This window comes from Ambystoma mexicanum, chromosome 5q (assembly GCF_040938575.1).
Source record: "Ambystoma mexicanum isolate Mex_15411 chromosome 5q, UKY_AmexF1_1, whole genome shotgun sequence".
In the NCBI taxonomy this organism is placed as follows: Eukaryota; Metazoa; Chordata; class Amphibia; order Caudata; family Ambystomatidae; genus Ambystoma; species Ambystoma mexicanum.
Genome location: NC_090933.1, coordinates 173,071,199 through 173,094,375, shown reverse-complemented (window position 1 = coordinate 173,094,375; position 23,177 = coordinate 173,071,199). Strand labels below are relative to the sequence as shown.

General features: G+C 50.5%; 1 pseudogene; it reads left to right on the top strand.

Moving 5' to 3' along the window:
• Positions 1-2,847: 2,847 nt before the first annotated feature.
• On the top strand, positions 2,848-3,001 carry LOC138499443 (5.8S ribosomal RNA; annotated as a pseudogene).
• The last annotated feature ends 20,176 nt before the right edge of the window (positions 3,002-23,177 follow it).

Below are 23,177 nucleotides of genomic sequence, written 5' to 3'. Positions count from 1 at the left end.
CGTCACATGAGCCAAATTGCTCCTCTAAGCATACACACGCTTTGAAAACATATTGGTTACAGCGTAATTTTTCCATTTTACATGGGTAAACAAAAACAACAAGATTTGAAAAAAACACAGGGCCAAAAAGCCCTTGGTTCCCACGTCTGCTCCTTTTTTTCGGAGGCGTACGGCCAAGCATCTTCACATTCAAAACTGAACTATGCAGCCTGGAAAAGCATTGACACCTCAGATGTCAGCATTGACACCTCAGATGTCACCATGCATTTTTCTCATATAAAACCTTGTGTGTGTGCGGTGCGATTCTGTCTAGCACCACGCCATGTAGTGAGTAAAGAGGTTCTGTTAGTTTCTCTCTTGGATTGTAAGTGATACAAAGAAAATGAATACATTTACAAGGGCTTACTTTCTGAAACAAAGAGTCTCATATCAGAGCAAAAGTTGTATTTCTTGTCAGCCAATATTACAAATGTTGAAGGCAGTTGCTGTTTGATGGCTTTTAATGGAATTTGCTGCAGTGCATATCTGTTTATAGAGGAAATCATCTCCGACTGACTGCTTTCATGCGCTGAAAGGCATACATACCTAGATGGTTTCTGTATTCTCGCGCCTTTCCCCTCATGGATGTTATGAGTTCCATCAGTAGGGCATGTGAACAAGCCAACGCACTCCACCGATTCTATAGGTAGATGAAGCAGCTAGGTAAATCAAGGGGATCATTATAACTACTGCTGTATTTTGTAATACAGACTGTGGGCCTCATTACAATTTGGGCGGTATTCCGGTGGTAAATCTGCCCAAATGTCACCCAACTGAATTACTGTTACCGCCACTTGGTCTGCTGGAATTACCACCAGATTGCAAGTGGTGCTGGCAGAGATAATACCCATTTTTATATAGTCCATTGGACTCCATGGGGCTTTTTTGGTGGAATTACCACCAGCGGAATTACTGCCACAGTAATTTCACCCATTCTGTTGAATTGTGGTGGAAAGCAGGAGGATTTAACTCCAGCATCATGCTGGAGGTAAATCCCCCACTCCAGGGCCATACTCATAGTATGACGGTGTGGGAAAAGTGGCTGTAATTCCATTACTGCCAATTTTTCCCCACACAGGCATTCTTGTAATAGTATTTTAAACAAGAACAAAAGTCAGAAGTTCAAAGACGATCAGACACTGACATAGTTACGTTCCTAAACAATGCCGTCTGGCGATCCGGGAGCATTATTCCCATGACCCCTCACTGAGCAGCTTCCGGAAAACCAATGTCTTTGATTTCCAGGGGAGTAAGGTTACAGAGGTGGAATTTAAAGGAATTGATGGAAGGTCACCACCAGGAGTGGAGCCGGCGGCATAATTTGGCTCAACACAAGAAACCCACCCGGCCAGACACAGAATGGTTTGATAGATTGATAGCTCTTTCTAGATTCTGTGGGTGGTGGTGCATGGCCGTTCTTAGTTGGTGGAGCAATGTGTCTGGTTACGGCCGATAACAGACGAAACTCCTCCATGTTAACTAGTTATGTGACCAACAGCGATTGGGGTTCAATTTCTAAGAGGGACAAGTGTCGTTCAGCCACACAAGATCGAGCAATAACAGGTTTGTGATGCCCTTGCATGTCTGGGGCTGCACGTGCACTATACTGACTGATCAGCGTGTGTCTACCCTTAACCAACAAGTGCGGGTAATCCACTGAACCCCTTTCATGATAGGGATTGGGGATTACAATTATTTTCCATGAACAAGAAATTCCCAGTTAGTGCGTGCCATAAGCTTGCATTGATTAAGTCCCTACCCTTTGTACACACTGCCTTGTCTACTACCAAATAGATGGTTTAGTGAGTTCTTTGGATTGACACAGCTGGGGTCAGTAACGGCCCTAGTGGAGCACCGAGAAGATGATCAATCTTGACTATATAGATGAAGGAAAAGTCATAACAACATTTCTGTAGGTGAATCTGCAGAAGGATAATTAACGGCAGAACAGCTGGAGGGAGAGCCATGGGCCTGAGCTCGTTTGCATCCCAGATGCACACACCTGCAGCCAGGGCTGCCCTTCATGCTAATATCTAGCCAGCGAAGGGGTCTACAGCTAGGGCATGTGAGGCCCATGTGCTGGGACCGGGATCAATTCCACGTGAAGGGCCATGATCCAGCAGATGGACTGGGACATTTGGAAGGTTTGGATTAATCTGCTGGGAGATCCCAAACCACACCCTGGAGTGGGAGCCATGAGTCGCCCTCCTCTCGCAGCCATCCAGACCGCCATGCTGGCTGGATGATCTTTGTCCAAGCTGCCAGGCCACGGATGTTGACGGAGCCCCGGTCGGAAGGGAAGTCCCCAGTCGGGGCAGCTGGGAGCTGAGGGAAACCTCGCTATTCTCAAAGGACGCTTCCCCAGGCGGATGGTGTTCAGCACGTCAGGAAAGCTTGGAGCCATGGCACAGCCGTACCTTCTCAATGGGCAGGCAGTGAGGTTCCAGCTGCCCACCTCTGTGGGTGAGCGATGACCAGGTTCGCTGGAGCAACAAGTCACCTTTCCTCATATACAGGTACTGGTTGCTCAGCACCGTGCAGCTAGGCTGTGGTTTGAAGACTCTGACAGTCCCACCTGATCTCCTGTCACCTCCAGCCTTCTTCTCCATCCCTCAAAAGGAGATCATGGTCAAGGATGAGCGATCAGCAGGAGACCGGTCATGGAGTGGCCTGCCTCTATTGCTGTGGGAAGCCCTATCACGCTGATGTTTGTTTTTATCTCTGCTGAATCCCAAGTAGGAAGCTAGATGGGGATCCGGGCCTTCTCACCAGCAGGTCAGGCTGACCTCTTGAAAAAATGTTGTCTGTGGCTCTTGGTGGTGGATCACTCAGCTTACGCGTCGATGAGGAACGCGTTGAGCTGTGAGAATTTGTGTGAATAGCAGGATACATTGATCATGGACACTTTGAATGCACCTTGCTGCCCTGTGTTCCTCCCAGAGCTAAGCCTGATTGAGGGTCACTTGAACATCAACAGCTGGGGCGTCACAGGGACCGCATTCTTTCTGTCCCCCTAAGATTAGATGATCAGCACCCTCGCAGGATTCATGAACCTGACGCCGACAGTTGTTGGCGCCGTGTTGTGGCTTCCCCATTTCCCCATTGTGGGGTCGGGAGAGCCAGGCAACTGGCGTGACCCGGGGTGGTGGTGGTGGTCTAAAATCTGACCCACCTCACCACAGAGTAGCTGACCATGCCACGTGTGCTGTTGGTGGTGTCCCGAGTGCAGGCCTCGCATTCACATCCACTAGCTAACTTCTCTACAGGTGGGCTTTGTCGCAGATTGGGAAATTCACCCAAAACCGAACCAGAGGCATGAGCTGGTGCAACTTCCCCAAACAGCCGTGGGCCCAAGGCCAAATCAAATGATCAAATGTGCATTTAAGCATAATACTAAGTGGAGAGAAGAAACTTATGAGGATTCCCTCACTAACACTGAGTGAAGAGGGAAGAGACCAGAGCCAAATCCCTATCCAGAGGCAGGCGCAGGAAATGTGGCATGCAGATGACCGATGCAACAGAATTTCTCATGGAGCCCAAGTCCTTCTGATCAAGGCTCACCTGGCAGACGGCGTTAGGGCGGTAGCAGCCTCAACCATGCTGGGATCGGGTCTTCTCTGAGTCGGGATGCTTGGGAATGTAGACCAAAGTGTGAGGTAAACTCCATATAAGGCTAAATACGGGCATGAGACCGATAGCCACAATTACCATAAAGGAAAGTTGAAAAGAACTTTGAAGAGAGTGTTTAAAAGGGGTGAGACTATTGTGAGGTAGGGTCAGTGCGGTCTGCCTAGAAGATTCAATGCAGCAGGGAAGGTGGCCACTTGAAATGGCAGATCCACTCATGGGACCACCACCTGGCTGCACCTAGCCCCCCTAGGGTGCATTTCCTCCATGGCGGTTCACCGCAATGGGGCCTGGGTCGGCTGGGAAGAACCTGCGGTAGGTGGCTCTGCAATCCGGCTGAGAGTGTTACAGCCCCTTGACAGTAGTTTCATCATGTTCGCATGACCGAGGGAGATTGTCAACTACACCACCCTCCTTGGGCAACCGTCACTCTCCATATCAGGGGTCACCAGGGTGGCGACAGGGGGTTGACTGGGGTGGACTGTCTTCAGTGCACCATGAGCACATCGTGCCATTGGGCAGGGAGGCCCATGAAGGGCGCCAGGGGTCTGCAGTGATGTTGGTTACCTGCCAGACCTTTCTTGTAACACGACTAAGGAGTCCCACAGGTGATGTGTTGGAGGGCCTAACAAAAGCCTGTAGTGCAATGAAGGTGATGGCTGGCGTGTGCCTGCTAATGTGGAATCCCATTGTGGCATTGCAGCAGGTGCACCACCGGCCCGTCTGACCCACTCTGTCAAGGAGGTAGAGCAGAAGCATGTTATAGGACCAGAAAGATGGAGAACTATGCCGGGGCAGGGCAAAGGCAGATGAAACTTTGCTGGAGGTCTGTAGCGGTCCTGACATGCAAATCGGTCATCCGACCTGGGTATCTGGGTGAAAGATTAATCAAACCATCTAGTAGCTGGTTCCCGCCTAAGTTTTCCTCATTATAGTTAGTGCTCAGAAACCCCAGTTTTATCTGGTAAAGCAAATGATTAGAGCGTTTGAGGCCAAAACAGTCTCAACCTATTCTCCAACTTTGAATGGGTAAGAAACCCAACTCTCTGGCATAGAGATAAGCATGGAATGCAAGTTCCAAGTGGGACATTTTAGGTAAGCAGAGCTATCGATGAGGGATGGACCGAATACCCGGTTGAAACACCACATGCCGACACTCATCATATTTCAGAAAATGTGTTGGTTGATATAGACAGCAGGGCAGTGCCCACAGAAGTTGGAATCTGCTAAGGAGTGCGAGTAGGAGGGCGACTGCAGGGTGCACATAAGCCTGAGGCAAGGGTCCCTTATGAGCTGCTGCAGATGTAGATCTTAGCGGTCACAGTAAATATTAAAATGAGAACTTTAAAGGCCAAAGTGGAGTAGGGTTCCATGTGAACAGCACTTGAACATGGGCAAGAGATGGGTGAGTGCTGTTTGGGAGGGACAGGCCATGGCCCCTGTTACCCTCAGCTGATCAAAAGGAAGTCAGTTTCAGATCACTGAACCCAGACTAGCAGACGCGGGTGCCCTTCAGGCATCCAGTGTGGTAACCAAACGATCCCGGAGAAGTTGGCAGGAGCCCAAGGAAGAGTTCTTTTTTCTTTGTGAAGTGCAGGGCACCCTGCAATGGGTTTGTCCCAAAAGAAGTGCCCGACCCTTGGAAAGCATTGCGGTTCCGGCGCTGTCCCGTGAGCTTTCACTGGGCCTTGGAAATCTGAGGGAGATATCCCCATCATGGAAAGTGTTCTGGTTCCAGCAGTGTCCAGTGAGCTCTCGCTAGCACTTGAAAATCTGGGGGAGATAGTGTATATCTTGCACTGGGCCGTACCCAAATTCACAGGTGGACAGCCTCCGGCATGTTGGAATAATGCAGGTAAAGGAAGTTGGCAAGTCAGATCCATAACTCGATCAGCTCAAAGGGCTGGGTCAGTTGGACTGAGGCACGAAGCGGGACTGGGTGTGAGCTGCAGCTGGATGAGGCATCTCCTACCCGGGGTTGGCGCTGACTCTAGCTGCAAGCCGGGACCTTCCTGTGGTTCCCTCGAGCTGCAGTGGTCACCTCTTTCCATTCCCCTCCTTAGGTTCAGGCCTGCATTCTGCCTCAGCAGACGCCTAGCAGGTGACTTAGAAATGGTGCGAACCAGTGGAATCTGACTATGGCCCTCATTACGACCCTGGTGGAAAGTAACTGACCCGACCGCCATAGCGTAAATAGCGTTTCCGCCATTGCACGATGGAGTAAAGTGCGGCCAATTATGACCCATCGGGCACGAGCATTGCGCCATGGCGGAAGTGCAAAGTCCGCGAAGGCGGAAATGTCCCCAAAACGCCCCTCTCCGCCGTCGTACGGCGCCTTAGGGGCAATTCCGCCACCCATCATAGCGGTCACCGTAATGAGCGCCAATCGCAAAATACGGTGACCGTAAATATACGGAAACGGAAGTAAAAACATGGGGCCGGAACGGGAAACAGCACGCCGTACACCTATAAAATCAGAATCCCAACACAACCATTAAAAATCCGACCCTGAGACACATCCCAACCCGACAGCCACCCTAGTTAAAACAAACAAAATGGGAAAAGTAGCAAAAAAAGCGTGCGACCGCAAGCGGCAGGTCCACTTCTCCCATGAGGAACTCACCGTGCTCACAGAGACCCTCCAGGAGAATGCTGCCGTCGTCTTCTCGACGCAAATGACCAGGACGGCACTTGCGAACAAGAAGGCCATATGGGCCCTGGTGGCACAGCGGGTAAGTGCGGTGGGGACCGCACCCCGCAACCCACAGCAATGCAGAAAGCGATGGGACGACTTGCGGATACGCGTACGGAGCATACTATCAGCCAACCGTAACATTGCCACAGCTACCGGGGGAGGATCGGAATCACCCATCAAGTTGACTCCCTGGGAAGAAATCTGTGCCTCCACCATTGGAATGGAGAGCATAGAGGGAGTCGGAGGGATGGAGAAAGGAGTGCAGACATCCGAAGAATCAGGTAGGTGGGCCAAATAAAACAATGCTAAATCCACAATGTCCAATCATGTGAAGTACCATGTGGCCACATAGTGCAACAGAAACACATGTCCAGGAGAACGGCCACATACATTGGCCTGATAGCGCACTTTAAAAGTCACATTAAATACATAAATAATTAAAAATCCTAAAAACACCCTCTACACGTGCAGCATGCACACCCTAACTGCAGGCTGCAAAACAACTGCATCCTCAATCCACACAGAAATGAAACCACCTCCAAGGCCCTGACCCAAATCACCCTCAGGTACCACCCCAATGCATGTGATACATTGCCATTCCAATTTCCACAGACCCATAAATAACGCTCGCCCTCCTTTACTCCACCACAGGGTCCGAGTCAAACGACGAGCTGCAGGACACCCCTACCAGCACACCTGCAAAGAGGGCCAAGACCAACGGCCAAAGACCCTCCACTTCAGCTGCACGGATCAAGACACGGCAGCAGCACAAATCAAGTGGCAGCACACAGGAGGGGACTTCAACAGGCACCCCAGCAGCCAGCATGCCCACACCAGCAGCACCACAGGTCCCCCCAATGGATGCCACAGAAGGCACTGCTTCTGATGGCAGCAGCACCATAGGTGACACTGCATTAATGCCAGCATGCTCCGACACAGACAACGGTGCTGTCGATGTAGGACCCATCCATGACCTGTCTCAATCCCCCTGTTTGTTTCATCCCCTACACCATGAGGATACCACGCAGGGGCACCCACAAGACGACGACTGGCCATCCCCCACAAGCCCTGTGGCAAGGCAACATGAGTTGATCAGCCCCTCTGTGACACCACCGCAAATGGCCATGGCCCAGCAGAGGCAACAGTCCCTCGACCAGGTGATCGTGCAACAGCAGCAACTGGCCACGCTCCTCAAGGAGCATGCTGATGAATGTGGGGCTTCTAAGGCAGCCATAGAAACATCTACTGAGACACTTAGGGCACAAATGGAGCGAAGTACAGAGACACTTAGGGCACAAATGGAGCGAAGTACAGAGACACTAAGGGTACAAATGGAGAGAAGCACCGAGAGCCTGAGGGGGGAACTGCATTCGACGTCCAAAGACGTATGTGGTGAACTTGCCGCTGTGCGCCGTGTGCTCACTGAGCTCTCACAAACTCTTAGGGACATGCATGGACGTGAGCAGGCAGAGACATCATCTGTTGCAAGTTCCGTCCAGGGCAGCCCCCAACGTAGATCTGGGAGGAACCTGCGCTCCACAGGCAGGGGTGCCCCTGATACCCGGAGAGGGGGCTTGCAATAGCGTCTGCCCACTGACAATGAGCATCTTTGGACACTGGTGTTCGGGGGGGAGGTAGGAGGGTGGAGGGGGGGTGTTGGGCTTACTTGGGTGGCGGGTCGATGGGGTGTGTAACATAACTTCACATATGCTATGAACATTACATAATCATCCAATGTGATGTGTGGACATTGTTCCTTGTGTATGAGTCCTTTATAGGCGTACAGTCCACATTGTGCATGTTCCCGACACACACAGTGCCACAAGTGCCGTGTCCATGCATCAGCCAACAGGCGTGAGTGCTAGAAGCATGAATCTATGATACTCTGACGAATTTCACGGGCCTCCTGTGCCTCACGGACTCCCTGAGGTGCTGCCACATCCCCAGCCTCATCATGACCATCTTCAGGTGCTTGCAGTTCTGCGTCAGGGGGCATGGGCACATTTCTACGTACGCACATGTTGTGTAGCATGACACATGCCATGACTATCTTTGCAACCTTCTCATGGCGGTACAGGAGTGCCCCGCCAGACCTGCTGAGGCAGCGGAAACGAGCCTTCAGTAGGCCGAATGCCTGTTCTATGACTACACGGGTACGTGAGTGGGAATGGTTGTAGTCCTCCTCATGCTGGTCCTGTGGGTTCCGGAGTGGTGTAAGGAGCCATCTCTTCAGTGGATACCCGGCATCACCTGTATGTGGACAAGATAGGATGTTTGTGGGATGACATTGCTACGTACGCATCCCCCCCCCTTCCTGCCAGGTCATTGCCGCATCACATACCCCACATTATCATGCATGGATTGAGACTCACCGAGTAGCCAGGATCTGTTCCCTGCATGTCGCTCCATGTAGCGTGGTATTGTAGAGTTCCTCAAGACCATAGAATCATGGATTGATCCAGGAAATCGGGCACAACAATGTGTAAAGATCCTGTTGGAGTCACACACCATTTGTACATTAAGAGAATGATATTGTTTCCGGTTGCGGTACTGGACCTCCATGGCATGTGGGACAACCAATTCCACATGGGTGCAGTCGATGGCACCAATGCAACCCGGTATGCCGGCAAGTGCATGGAATCCCACTTTTGTGTTTGTAATCTCCAGCTCCGAGCGTGGTAATGAGATGTAGTCGTCTGCGTGCTTCAGGAGGGCATCGAGCACTTGCAATAGTGTCCGTGAGAACAGTGGCTGTGAAATGCCATGCAACTGTCCGACTGTGTGCTGGTAGGTGCCTGTGGCCAGGAAGTGGAGTACAGACAACACCTTCAGTAGGGGTGGGATGGCGGTTGGGCTATCTATCATGCTGACAATGTCAGTGTGTGTCATGTCCACAATGGAGATTACGGTGTCCCGGTCCAAACGGTAGAGGGTGTGGATCTGCTCAGCAGTGAGGTTGAACGGATGAGCTCGGAGGCGTGGGATTGCGGGCTGCCTGCGTGGTGGTAGTGGCTGTGCTGGTGGGCCTTGCTGGCCCTGCCTTGCCCTCCTCCTCCTCCTGCGTCTCCTCGTGCGGCCGGTTGTAGTAGTAGTTGGTGTTCGTCTTCTTCTTGAAGTTGGAGTACTTGCAGTGCTATCAGGTCCCCCAGGGCCAACATCGCTAGTCCTGCCGGTAGCATTTTGGAGTGGGTGTGGTTGTGGGAGGGGGTTGGGTGTGCAATTTATGTGTTTTCAGGCTGTGTAGCCTCCACCTGTGGTGATTCATTCCACCTGTGCCAGCTGCAATCCGCTTTGGGCGAGCACTGTACCGAGGTTCACCGACGGGCGGGGCGTCCCATTTGTGAGTGAAGCCAGTTGCCATTTTCACACACTGCCACACTACATGGATGATTTTGTGATTTCAAGCGGTCACAGATGCCTTTTCGACGTGATGTTGCAAATGAGGAATTCGAAGGACAGCGCTTTCGGTTTTCAGCTAGCGGCGATGAGACGCCCACAGGTCTGACTGCAAATATAACGTTCTATTGTTTAATGTCCTTGGGACAGGGGCCATGGCGAGAATGCAATGATTGATATGAATAGTATGGGATGCGCAATAGCGTAGTGGACGATTAGGCAGGACGTTCCCAAATACATGTTACTTCACAACACTATTATTCCGGCCTGGAGCACAGTGGATTTTGCAGACTGCATTACGCACAGACTCAATGGAGATTTCAAATGTAATGTGAGTAAATAATCATGCGTTTTTATACCGGGATGAGGGAATGATGTATGGATGCATGGACAGATGATTTAATTGAGAGTTTGCCATGTACATGGCTTTTTGGTATCTATCCCCTTCCCCTGCGCTATGTGATGCAGAGCTGCCATAGTGGGACCATCGTCTATCTGCCCTTGTTGAACCCTCCCTGTCTCGACGCGCCTTCCAACAGTTGTGTCTATGCACGTTACTAATCCCATCTCATGGTTTCTGTTTTAACAGACGCATGCACACAAACACTTGTTTGTAATAGTGTTTTCACCTCGATTTATATTGTTATGATTGGCAAGTGATTCATGGGTGGAAATAATCCTTTTGAGTGGGCTAGCATGCATATGGCTGTAGATTTGGTGTGATCATTGAAGTGAGTGATTCAAATGAAGTTCTGATGGCCATACTATTCTTTTTCATTTCATTTGGGTGACAGGTATCTCCTCCCCTTTTGCCGCTGCCATCTGTATGCCACTCCTGCAGATGGCTTTTACTCCCGACACCTGCTGCTTCGAGTTAATCAGTGGAGCACCATTACGATCTTATGGGACGATCGCCAATGGGCCACATGCCCTTACGCAGTACTAGTGGCTAGGAGCAACATATCTACCTTTCAGCTGGACTAGTGCCTACCTAATGGGACGGGCCTGCGGTTCTAGGCGCTTCCATGTTGCCTTTTTGAACGTGAATGTAGCCCCTGTGTACCATGAAGGAACAGGGCGTCACACAAGGAGTAGCTGGTCATTTATTGCGGATGCAGCCCACAGTAATGTAGATATTTTGGGGTTTATGACCTAATAGCTCTATGGGCTTGGTGAATTTGATGTGCATTAAAATTTTAGTCTGATGTTAACCGTGTAGCGTTATTCTTTGCAAGTAATGTAGCATATTCCTATTTGTGGAGCGATGTATTGTGAGTAGATCTGCATTGGGTTCCGGCTTCTGAGTATAGTTGCGTGGTACTGTACTGGCCGCGTTTGCCTACGAAGCCCGGTAAGGTCAGGGATAGGGGCTGCCATCATGACTGTTTTAATGATGTCATGCTTAGGGGCGGGGGATTTGCTTTTGTGTAACAGATGCCGGTCAGCCAGGTGGATTGGTGGATTGATGTGATTGTCAGAATATGGCTGGTCACAGGTGCCTGTGTTTGCGTGCGTTTCTTGGAGGGAGACTGAGGTCATGTCCATTGGAATAGCTTCTGTATTCGTGCCATCTGTGCCCTGCAGCTCCCATTGGCCCCTCCTGAGATGAGCCTGGCTGCTCAGTCACTCTGCCAACTTGTGTGGTACATGCTTATGCTGATGGTTGGTTTGTTTACTGGCATGTGTACAGGGCTGGTGCAGTCTCCCTCAGGATACTGCTTTGAATGTTGCCTTACACTGGTGTCAGGCGATGGGGGCCTGTTGTTGTTTTGTCTCATCTTTCAGTTCATTTTGCTGTACTTGAACCTTCGCATGCCTGTGCTGCATCAGTACCGCAATGGTGACATGCCAAATATGGATGGCCACTCACAAGGCACTTGGAGCCCCTACATTCATTTGTTCGTTGGCATGCGTGGGTGACTTGTGCATTTCACTGGTTGCATTGTGTTACTTCATTGCACCTACGAGGAGTTGTGCAATGTGGCCAGGGTGTGGTGTACAGGCATTCAGTAGGGCCATTTACGGTTGGTTCACGATGCCGTAATTCTCGCCATGGCGGAATGGTACTTTCCGCCATGCTTGATGGCGTTATGTAAATGTCCGCTAGGGTCAGAATTCGCGTACCGTTGCGCCATGGTGGTAATTACGGTTTTGCATGGCACGCGTGCGCGTACTTGGTGCAGTTAGCGTTGGCGTTCACTACGGTGTCGCTAATGGCATCGTACTTTACGGTGACGGGTCATAGTCGCAACGAGCGGTATTCGATGGCGGTATTGCATTTCCGCCATCGTTTTTCGATTTCCGCAAGGGTCGTAATGAGGGCCTATATAATTAAAACCAAGCATTACGAAGGCCCACAGCGGGGGTTGATGCAATGTGATTTCTGCCCGGTGCTCTTAATGTCAAAGTGAAGAAATTCAATGAAGTGCGGGTAAATGGTGGGAGAAACTATGACTCTTGAAGGTAGCCAAATTCCTGAATGTCTGATTAGTAACACATTTGAATGGCTGCACAAGATTCCCAATGTCCCTACCAACTAGTTAGTGAAACCACAGCTAAGGGATTGGCTTGGCAGAATCAGCATAGAAATAAGACCCAGTTGTGAGTGACTCTAGTCTGTCACTATGAATAGACATGAGAGGTGTTGGATAAGTGAGAGACCATATGGCCACTGGTGAAATACCACTAATCTTATTTTTTTCACTTACCCACTGAGTTGGGGGGTGAGCTGCATGGGCGTCTTGCTTCTATCTTCAAGCTCTCAGTTCCCGCCGGGCTCCATCTCATTTGGGGACAGTGGCAAGTGAAGAGTTTGACAGGGGTGGTACACCTGTCAAATGATAATGCATGTGTCCTAAGGAGAGCGCAGGGAGGACAGATACCTCCCATGGACCAGGTGATCAAAAGCTTGCTTGATCTCAATTTTCAGTATGAATAGAGACCATGAAAGTGGGTCCTCACTATCCTTCTGACTTTTTGAGTTTCCAGTAGGTGGTGTCAGAATAGTTACCACCGAGATAACTGCCTTGAGGCAGCCAAGTATTCACAGTGTTATTGCTTTTTAATCCTTCAATGTCAGATGATCCTATCATTGTGAAACAGAATTCACCAGGCGTTGCATTGTTCACCCACTAACAGGGAATGGTCGCTGGGTTTAGACTGTTATGAGACAGTTTAATTTTACCCTACTGATCATGTGTGGTTTCAATAGTAATCCTACTCATTACGAGAGGAGCAGCAGGTTCAGGCATTTGATGTATGTGCTTAGCTGAGGAGCCAGTGGTGTGAAGCTACCATCTATGGGATTATGTCTGAATGCCTCTAAGTCAGAATACTCCTTAACCATAACATTACCAAGCGCTGTGGACCCTCGGTTTGATATAGGATAGCTAGCCCCTTAACCGGCGTGTAGAAATGCTCACTTTGGGGACATGATTCTGGGTCAGGGTTTCATAAGAAGCAGAGACGCTGAGGGAGGGCGCACAGCTCTAAGGCATCTGCAGGGCTAGTGCCCTTGGCGCAGCCACCAAATGGCCAAGCAGTGATAACTGCATGCCCAAGGAGGGGACTCAGCTCTCTTCGAAAGTAAAAGCTCTAATGTGTCCCAGCCATAGTCCCGGCTGTTGGGCCCCCACTCTAGGGCACCTACCTCCCACTCAGGTCAGCTGCCTCCCTGTAATGGGGAATCAGGGTTTGATTCCGAAGAGCGAGCCTAAGAAACAGCTACCACATCCAAGGAAGGCAGCAGGCACACACATTACCCACTCCTGACTAGTGATGAAAAATAACCAGACTCTTTAAAGGCCCGGTAATTGGAATTAGTACACTTTAAATCCTTTAACCAGAATCCATTATACAGCAAGTCTAGTCATAGCAGCCACTGTAATTCCAGCTCCAATAGCGTATATTAAAGTTGCTGCAGTTAAAAAGCTTGTAGATGGATCTTGGGATAGAACTGGCGGTCCGCCGCTAGACCTTCTACCGCATGTCCCTGCATTTTGTATGTCAGTGCCTCCTTGATGCGCTTGACTGAGTGTCCTGGCGGTCCGAAGCATTCATTTTGAAAAAATGTGAGTGTTCAAAGCAGGCTGGTCACCTGACTACTTCAGCTAGGAATAATGGAATAGAACTCTGGTTTGATTTTGTTTTTGAAACTGGAGCCATGATTAAGGCATTTGTATTGTGCCACTGAAGTTGAAAGATGCACCAAAACGAAGCATTTGCCAAGATTATTTTCATTAATCAAGAATGATAATCAGTGGTACGAAAACTATCAGATACTGTCTTATTTCCGACGATAAACTATGCCAACTAGCGATCTGGCAGATTCATTCCCATGACCCGCTGAGCAGCTTCCAGGAAACCAAAGTCTTTTTGATCCTTCGATGTTGGCTTTTTCTATTATTTTAAAGCATAATTCACCAATCACAGGATAGCCAGCCTCTGAGCCAATGTGCACAACCACTCGCCTCGGGTCTCGAGTGTGGACAGAAGAAGGCCATCTGTCTCGCCCATAGTGCACTGCATGTTCTTAGGGAACCTTGTGCTAAATCATTCATAGACAACCTCATTCTGGGTCAGGGTGTCGTAAGTAGCAGAGCAGCTACTTCACTGTGATCTAATGAAAGTCATCCTCTGATCCAAGGTTTTGTCAAAGGTGGCACCGTGGCTGCACCACAAGGGTCTCCATCTTTCCGGTTCTTCCCTGGGGTACTAGGGAACCTCCCACCCATCTTGGGTGCACCTGCAGGGGTGCGGGCAGGGAGCTCTCCGCTCCCTTTCTGGTTAGACTAGCTGCCAAAATGGCCTTGCCCCATACGGTGACAGAGTGGCAGGACCCTGCCGGACTTGTGAGGCCCTAGGTGCTGTGGCTATGAGTATGGAAGGACAGGGTAGAGGCTGGGACATAGGTGCACTAGTGGACTGAGCACTGGCCCCCAGGGATGGAGCTTGTGGCCTAAGTGGCCCCAGATGCCAGCAACCCCTTTTCTCAGGGCCACCTGGTCTGTAGTCTTTTGAAGGCTGGGCCCGACTGACCATTCGGCCAGGGCTGTTGGACCAGATGCCCTGATTGTCGGCCTGCCCAGGCTGACTTCAATGTTTGTCTCTGGCTGGGCTCACTAAGCCCTCACTGCGAGGGTGGCATAATAGTCAGTGTGGTGGGAAGTGTCTTCCAGTGGGGCGACTGTGTTGGCACAGCACCCCAGATGCCTGCATCCCCCACGGACCGGGCACCCGAGAAGGCAGCAAGCCAACCTGCCCCAAAGCAGGTGTGGCCCAATGGGCCTGAGTACTGGGCGAGTGAAGCAAGCCCAGCAGCTCAGGCCCAGACGGGCCATGGGGGTCTCGTGGGAGCCCCAGAGGAGAGCTACTAAGGCTCTACAAGGCAAGCATCTGATAATATGGGATTGCATCTGGTTGGCCAAGGCACTGTGCAGGCGAGGGAGCTGCCTGCCACCCTTGTGCACCATCCCCCAGGGTGACCGCCAACCGGCTGAGTGACGGTGAACATGCACCCCGGGTGGGGACCTGGCTCTCTCCTGAAGAAAAAGATCTGACATGCTCCAAGCAGAGCCCTAGGTGGGCAGGGCTGCTTCTCCCACTCTTGGGCACCTGCCTCACATGTGTGTCCGCTACCCCCTGCTCAGCGGAGATCCCAGCATGTCCCGGTGGGGGTCTGCGCTCTCCTGGCAGGGAGAAGCTCTAATGTGCCCCCAAGACAGAGATCCAAGACATCAGGGGTGCTGGTGCCACCCTTTGGCACCATCTGAAAATGTGGGGCAGCCAGCCCCAGGCCCTTATCCAGTGGGATCTTCTGCAGGTGCCTAGGAGGGCCTCAGCCCTGCAAGGCTCTAATGTGTTTAGAGGTTGCCCACCCCATCGAGGGGTGCCCCCTAGTACTCACAACCTCATTGGTGTTGTCTCCTAATGACACTTGGTGCCTGCTAGTCCTTTCCAGAAGGCTGGGTGGGCATGGCCCGTTCTCGCACAGGCCTGTTAGAATGCATAGCACAACCAGATGGCAGCAATCTAAGGCCGGTCAACTGGTAGTTTTGAATGCAAGGACCAGATGGCTGGCCTGCTCTGGATGTACGGAAGCAAATTCCTCAAGACACTGTTATCTAAGTTTCAAGTACAGTGTCAACAAAATCAAACCATAGACCAGCACATTCAACCTGCGATGCAGGCACCGGACGGTCAAAGGGAATAAGCCTGTATAACAGCATTTGTTAAACATGAAAAGATTGATGTTGACAAGTTGGTAATTGATGTGTGGAATTTGGCCACAACGACAGGTATCAGGCATACACTCCTTATCACTCTACCAAATGCTCCATCTGAGAACAGCCAGAATGTGCCACCCCAGTGTCATTTTTGTAAATGTCAGTGCACATCACCCTCTCTCCTACTACATGTAACAGACACACAATACTGCACAAAAACCCCACTCCTTTACTTCATATTAGTATGCCACAGGAAATGGAAGATGAGAAATTGAGACATAATATGCACACAATCCATTGTATGCATCTCCCTTGGCCACAAACACAATCTGTGCATGTAGGGGCGGGGGGGGGGGGTAGAATCAAACCACAGCCACACTTCTTTGACATCGAAAGATAAAGCAGATAATGCACCCTGCCATCAGCCATAACATATACCTACATAATACCTGGCTACCGACCTTCAGGGGTCAGGCGGCTCCATCTAAGGGGACATGTGCTTCCCCAAATCATGTATTATTCATGGTACTTTACCATCAAAACACAGAACAATCGTCTGCTGCATACATCAGTACATCTGACATATACCATGGCACATGACCTCAGCCAGACTATGAATTACCCTAACGGCACCATTTTGGAGGCTAATCACAACTCTTCAAACCACTGTAACACACACCATGCCATACAACGACATGTCCAACCCACTGACCACAATGCTAAAATGGGTGAACTGAAACACATAATATCAAAGCATTCACTAGGATCAATGTATTTGAATCTACTAGCGACCACCTGAAAGAGAAACAATATTAGGCAAACAAATTATCATCATAAAGTTCTTCATCTCTTTAAGTTGAATCATCAAAATTTTCATAGAACGCTGCAATTAGGATAAAAGCAATTATACTTCAACAACTGAAAACACTGTGGGCCTCATTACACGTTAGGCGATAAGGGTTTACCGGTACCGGTAAGGGCACCGGTACCGGTAAACCCTTACCGCCTTAATACGAGTTCCCTTTGCGGGACCCGATTTTACCGATTTTGCTATTAAAGTAGGGTGCCGCAAAGGGACCTTGGAGCTAATTACGGTACCGCAATTTGCGGTACCGTAATTAGCGCCTTCCCCATTCCCATTATGCCCTATGGGGGCAAAAGTGGGAATGGGGAAGCGCCATGGTGAATGGGGAATTACCGCCCTCGCTCACCTTGAAGTAGGGCGGTAATTCCGCCATCCACCAAGGCGGACACGGTAAAATACCGGCGGCAACCATGGCACTAATAGCGCCATGGTTACTGCCTACCGTGTAATGAGGCCCTGTATCTTTTATAAAGAACTAGCATGCACAATGAGATAATATATCAATATTGAAAAAAGACAAAATTAGAAACATTTCGTTTACGCAATCATGATAAAAAGCAACATTAATGGTGTCCAATTATTAAAACCGGTTAATAGTAGCCATTTTTGCTTTAAAAATAGCAGTTAATACAATCACTAATTCAAAATTCATTTGTTATATTAAAATAATTGCCTCCACTAATGAATCAACTTACGACCATAATATAGTAAATAACCATTGCCTGTGCAGATTATGTTGACAATTGATTCTTCTCCAAAAGCCACAGTTTGGGCCAATTCAAAAGTCTTTTCCAGTATATGTTGTCCGGCTATCCAGCAGTGATATAGACCAATAGTTACTTGGATTACCTCTGTGCCCTTTTCTTATAAATCTGGATAATTTTCGTCTTGGACCAAGTGGGGGGAATCTCTGCTGTTTGCTGAAGTTCTTAAATAACAGAGTGATACATTGAACCCAAACATTCTTGTTCATATTTAAAATGGTCCACTTGTATTCACTCTGGGCCTGGAGCATTTTCACTAGACCTTGAAACCATCTCTTCCTTCACCTCCACAAATGTAAAAATCATGGGTGAGATATACAGTGCTGATTGCACAGTCACAGAGGGCTGGTCCTTCGGGAGTTCTTTGGCTACTTAGGGAAAGCTAAAATGTGAAACCAGCAGTTGCGGCTGGTGAATTTCTCATTTGGTGGGTCATAAATATTTCCCACAAATATGCGAGAACGAGCAAGCACCGCGAGAGAGCCCTAAACAAGCAAGGGGTGGTTCGTAAGGGTTCTCCCTCAAGGATTTTTTTTATTTTTTAAATAATGTGATAAAATGGTACTTTATTATACAGCACATTGTTTGTGATAAATTGTGTAAAAAGCCAAACAGTTTGCATAAAAAATCCAATGGATGCAAGTCACTAAGTGTGCAAACAAGCATTTCTCAACACATTCTCAGGATGCCTTTCCCCACAATATAAGCTCATATAAAAACATTTTCACATTGGCTGCGCTCATAGATTTCCATGTTAGCTGCAAAAATATATGCCAGTACTCCAATACAAAGATGCACTAATGTATGCTTTGTGCATAATGGCAGTAATGATATTATAAGAAAACATGCCTAAACTGGCTTTGCTAATATATATCAATATCCCTATGAATTAAAATACGCCTGTTGGCTTTCCCATTAAAAATGCAATACCACAATAGAGAAACATGTCCAAAATGGCTGCACCAATGTAGTTCAGTTTTGCCACGTAACAACATTTAAGTTTGTTCTACCATAGTTGCTCAGTAAAAAATGCCATGCCCCAGTAAAAGATTATAGCCAGACTAGTTGCCCCAAAATATTCCAGTCTAGCCACGTAATAACCTTTATCATGCTTGATTTATCATAGATGGCCAGTAATAAATGGCATGCCACTGTAATACATATTGTATAGACTGGCTGCACCAAAATATCCCAGTCTAGACATGTAATGACACTTTTCATGCTTGCTTTGTGATAGATAGCGATAAATAAATGCCATACCACAGCAAGAAATTATAGCTAATCCACTGCAACAGAATATGTAGGCCTTACCTTGCCATGGTTCAAAGTGGGCTTCACCCAAGGGATACAGGGAGATGGTGGCCACTCCTGGTGTCCCTAGATGGTTAGTAGGTGAGGTGGAAGGCGGTTTATTCCCAGCAGCCTGCCACGTTGTGATTAACAGATAAATGAGCTAGTGTGATAGTTCCAGGTTGTGGGTTTGCCAGTTCCTAATGTCTCTCATTTATTTACAGGCAAGTGGGAGTGGAGGTTGGGACATAAAAACTCTCACACTGTTTTTCCTTATTCCATCTGCAGGCATGCAGCATGCAGGTGCAGTGGACACTTTAATGAGTGAAAGCAGACAGTGGACAAGTGAAGCAGGTTAGTAAAGTCACACAGACATGCGCATGAAATAGCTGCGCCACAACCAGGGTCGGATTGGGGCGTCGGCCAATCGGCCCGTGGCCGATGTAAACTCATGGCGAGAGACCTGGGGGCCGGTTCCTGAAGCCCACGCGGGCCGGTTTCGGCCCAGGCGTGGGCTTCACACTTCAGGAACCAACCCCCAGGGCCTCTGCCTTGCCGCACAGATGCAAGTTGCAAAGGATCTGTAAGTAAGTAACTTACAGATCCTTTGCAATTGCTGCCCCGCGCCCGCCGCAGCCGGCCCACCGCAGATGCAGAGAAACGTAACACTGAAGTGTTACCTTTCTTTGATAAATGCGGCGGGTCGGCGGCCAACTGCCGCGGCTCGCGACACCCTGGCGCCAGCAGCAGTCAGTGTTATAAAACACTGGGAGGGAGCAGCAGGGCTGGGCGGGGCTGCCTCAGCCTGGCCTGCTCCCTCCCAGTGTTTTATATTACACAGACTCTGCTCTCCGCGACCGCCTCCTGTGCCCGCCAGTGTTGCCAGGTCCGCTTATTATAAGCGACTTTGGGCTTGTTTTTGCCCAAAGTCGCTTATAATATTTGGAGGTCGCTTGTCGTGGTTTTTGTCTGCTTGTTGGACCGTCTGTGCACGTGTAATTGGGCTTGTTTATTTGCAGTTAAGCCCATTACACGTCGCACAGAGCATCCTGCACTGGGCTGCTGGCAGCACTTGACAGCAATTGCTGCTTTGTCTTGCTCTCGGGTGCGTCCTGTATTTTGCATATGCTTAGGTGTTTGGCACTGATGGGATCGTTACTTGCCCACCAGGTGGCCCATCAATGCCAAATGCCTAAACATATGCAAAAAGAAAGCGCCCTTTAAAAGTTTTGTCATGCAGACAGACACACTGACATGTAAAGAAGGGGATTGTTTTAGTTTAGCAAGCGTCACTCTATAGCAATATTATCTTGGTGATATCCCTAGTGCTGACGCATTATCTACTAAAATCCTTTATTTATTTATTTTTTTTAAACTTTTTGGGTTAGAGGATTATTGGAATCTACATACAACATTTTCTCAGACAGATGTATTCAAGTCAAGTCAAACAGGTTTATTCGGATTTTCAAAGAAATCCATCAAACACAAAAAACAGAATGCAAAAACATCACAAATAGGCAATTACAATCACTACTCCCGAATAAAAACAATAACTCAACAATTCATTAAATCCCTAATTCTGTCCCTCCCCTACTTTCCCTCGGGCCCAAGGCGGTTAGATTTGCCCCTGAAAGGGGACTAAACCCAGAGGAGGCTCTTGCAGGGCACACAAGGGCAGGTATAGGGGGTGCGCTGACAGTGATACCACTTTTCCCTATCAGCCAATGGCCATTACATTTTTCCAATACGGCCCTTGCCAGATGGGCGCTCCCAAAAACCAGTTTGACGATGTCCGTTTTGGCTGAAGGATTGGACAGTCTGGTGCACTCCAACAAAGAGCCCATGGACACAAACTCACACTCCCCCACAGCCCGCAACCAATGTAGACATTTATTCCGCAGGGCGTCCCTTGGTTCTCTTGTGCCAAAAGTGGGTTTTAGAACACCATGAAGGAGGACCATGGAGCTACTACAGCCTTCATTAGTGTGGCGCCCCAACCTCGGCCTGCCCGGACCGGGGATTGAGGCACTTGCCCTCCTCCCCACAGGGTGCTGCATCAATGGGGGCTTAGTCCTTGAGTCTAGAACAGTGGTTTCACTCCTTCGGGGTGACAGTGGGGGAAAACCTAGCTTTGGTCGACTCCTCAGGGACTGAGGAGACCTAGCCACGGAAGTAGCCAGGGACGGACAGGGGATCAGGGGATGTGACCCTTTATCAAAGGCAAGATTAGGACCCCTAGGGCCGGACCCTACTGCGCTCTCACCTTCCCTACCCGTACCCTCCTCCCCCCAGGTCCCCCGTGTCCCCTTGATCAACACTAACAAAAGATTTTTGATCTCGGCCATCTCTGATAACAGGAGGTTCCAGGGACAGCTAGGGAGGGTTGCAGAATCAGAGGAAGGTTGGGCTGGTAGAGCATGTTCACCATTTGGGATGGATTTAGAGGCCAGGGGAGGGCTAAGACGGGGCAAGGAGCCAACCCCTGGGGGAGCATCAGAGGTTGGCTTAATACCAGATCTGGACGGATGGCAGGACTTCTCTCCCCTGCTCAAGTCGACTGGACCCAAGGCCTCAGGAGCCACAAACATGGGCACAGGGGAGGCGGCGGGATGGGCTTCAGCTTCAATATGAGTATGAGGAACTATAACCTCATGGTTTCGGCCGGAAAATGGATGAAAAGGGGCCGGCGCCAGAGAAGGCAACAGAGGTGGGACCCTAGATGGGGCCAGCGACACGTTCCCTTTGATCAGTTTCGAAAACCCTATTGAGATCCTCTCACATCCGTTGGCCAAAGTGTCCAGAAGTCCGGCTGTAGCCACACAGTCAAGACCCCCTCCAGGGGTTAACAGGTTGACAGGGGACCCAAGGTCATCCAGAAATGGGCTTAAATGTCCAGTTGTGAGAAGAGGGATTGAAACATGATCACAGGAGGTCCCAGAGGGACTAGGTAGGGGCCCCACCTGCAAGCTGGGGGGGCAGGGTGGCTTGAGCAAGGATTCTAACGAGGCTCCCTCTTTGGTGCAAGCAGTGACCGAGGACAGTTGGACAGGAACTCCTTTCCCACGGAGACTCCCAATGCCAGTTCCCTTTGCCTGCGTAGCCCCCAGTGCTTTACGCAACATACCTCCCCTCAGCCTTCTGCCCTTAATTGGCTTCCGATTCACCAGTGGGGCCAAGGGTCCCTGTAGACTCGATAGAAGAGAGGATTTAGAGAGGTGAAGTGGGGAAAAAGGAGAGGAAATGTCTCCACCTTCCGTGGCTCCATTGGCGATTTCCTGGGGAAGACCCGCCATGATATGACCTTGGGCGCCTGCAGGGGGGGGTAGTAGAGGTCTGGCCCTCCGCAATACACGCTATAGGCTTTGTTGGCTTTGTTGGCCCTCCCCACAGTAAATGCCTCAGTCTCACCTCACAGTCCAGGTGCACCACCACGGGTCCGCAAACACCCTCCGCGGGACGCCAACACCCGCGCCCTTGTCCCCCGCGGGCTTCACCCTGGCGGGCCGAGAGGCGTCGGGAAAGTAGTGGAGGGGGCGTGGCTTGCAGTGATGGAGGCCCTCCTGGGCCAAAACACCCTCCGCGGGACGCCAACACCCGCGCCCTTGTCCCCCGCGGGCTTCACCCTGGCGGGCCGAGAGGCGTCGGGAAAGTAGTGGAGGGGGCGTGGCTTGCAGTGATGGAGGCCCTCCTGGGCCAAAACACCCTCCGCGGGACGCCAACACCCGCGCCCTTGTCCCCCGCGGGCTTCACCCTGGCGGGCCGAGAGGCGTCGGGAAAGTAGTGGAGGGGGCGTGGCTTGCAGTGATGGAGGCCCTCCTGGGCCAAAACACCCTCCGCGGGACGCCAACACCCGCGCCCTTGTCCCCCGCGGGCTTCACCCTGGCGGGCCGAGAGGCGTCGGGAAAGTAGTGGAGGGGGCGTGGCTTGCAGTGATGGAGGCCCTCCTGGGCCAAAACACCCTCCGCGGGACGCCAACACCCGCGCCCTTGTCCCCCGCGGGCTTCACCCTGGCGGGCCGAGAGGCGTCGGGAAAGTAGTGGAGGGGGCGTGGCTTGCAGTGATGGAGGCCCTCCTGGGCCAAAACACCCTCCGCGGGACGCCAACACCCGCGCCCTTGTCCCCCGCGGGCTTCACCCTGGCGGGCCGAGAGGCGTCGGGAAAGTAGTGGAGGGGGCGTGGCTTGCAGTGATGGAGGCCCTCCTGGGCCAAAACACCCTCCGCGGGACGCCAACACCCGCGCCCTTGTCCCCCGCGGGCTTCACCCTGGCGGGCCGAGA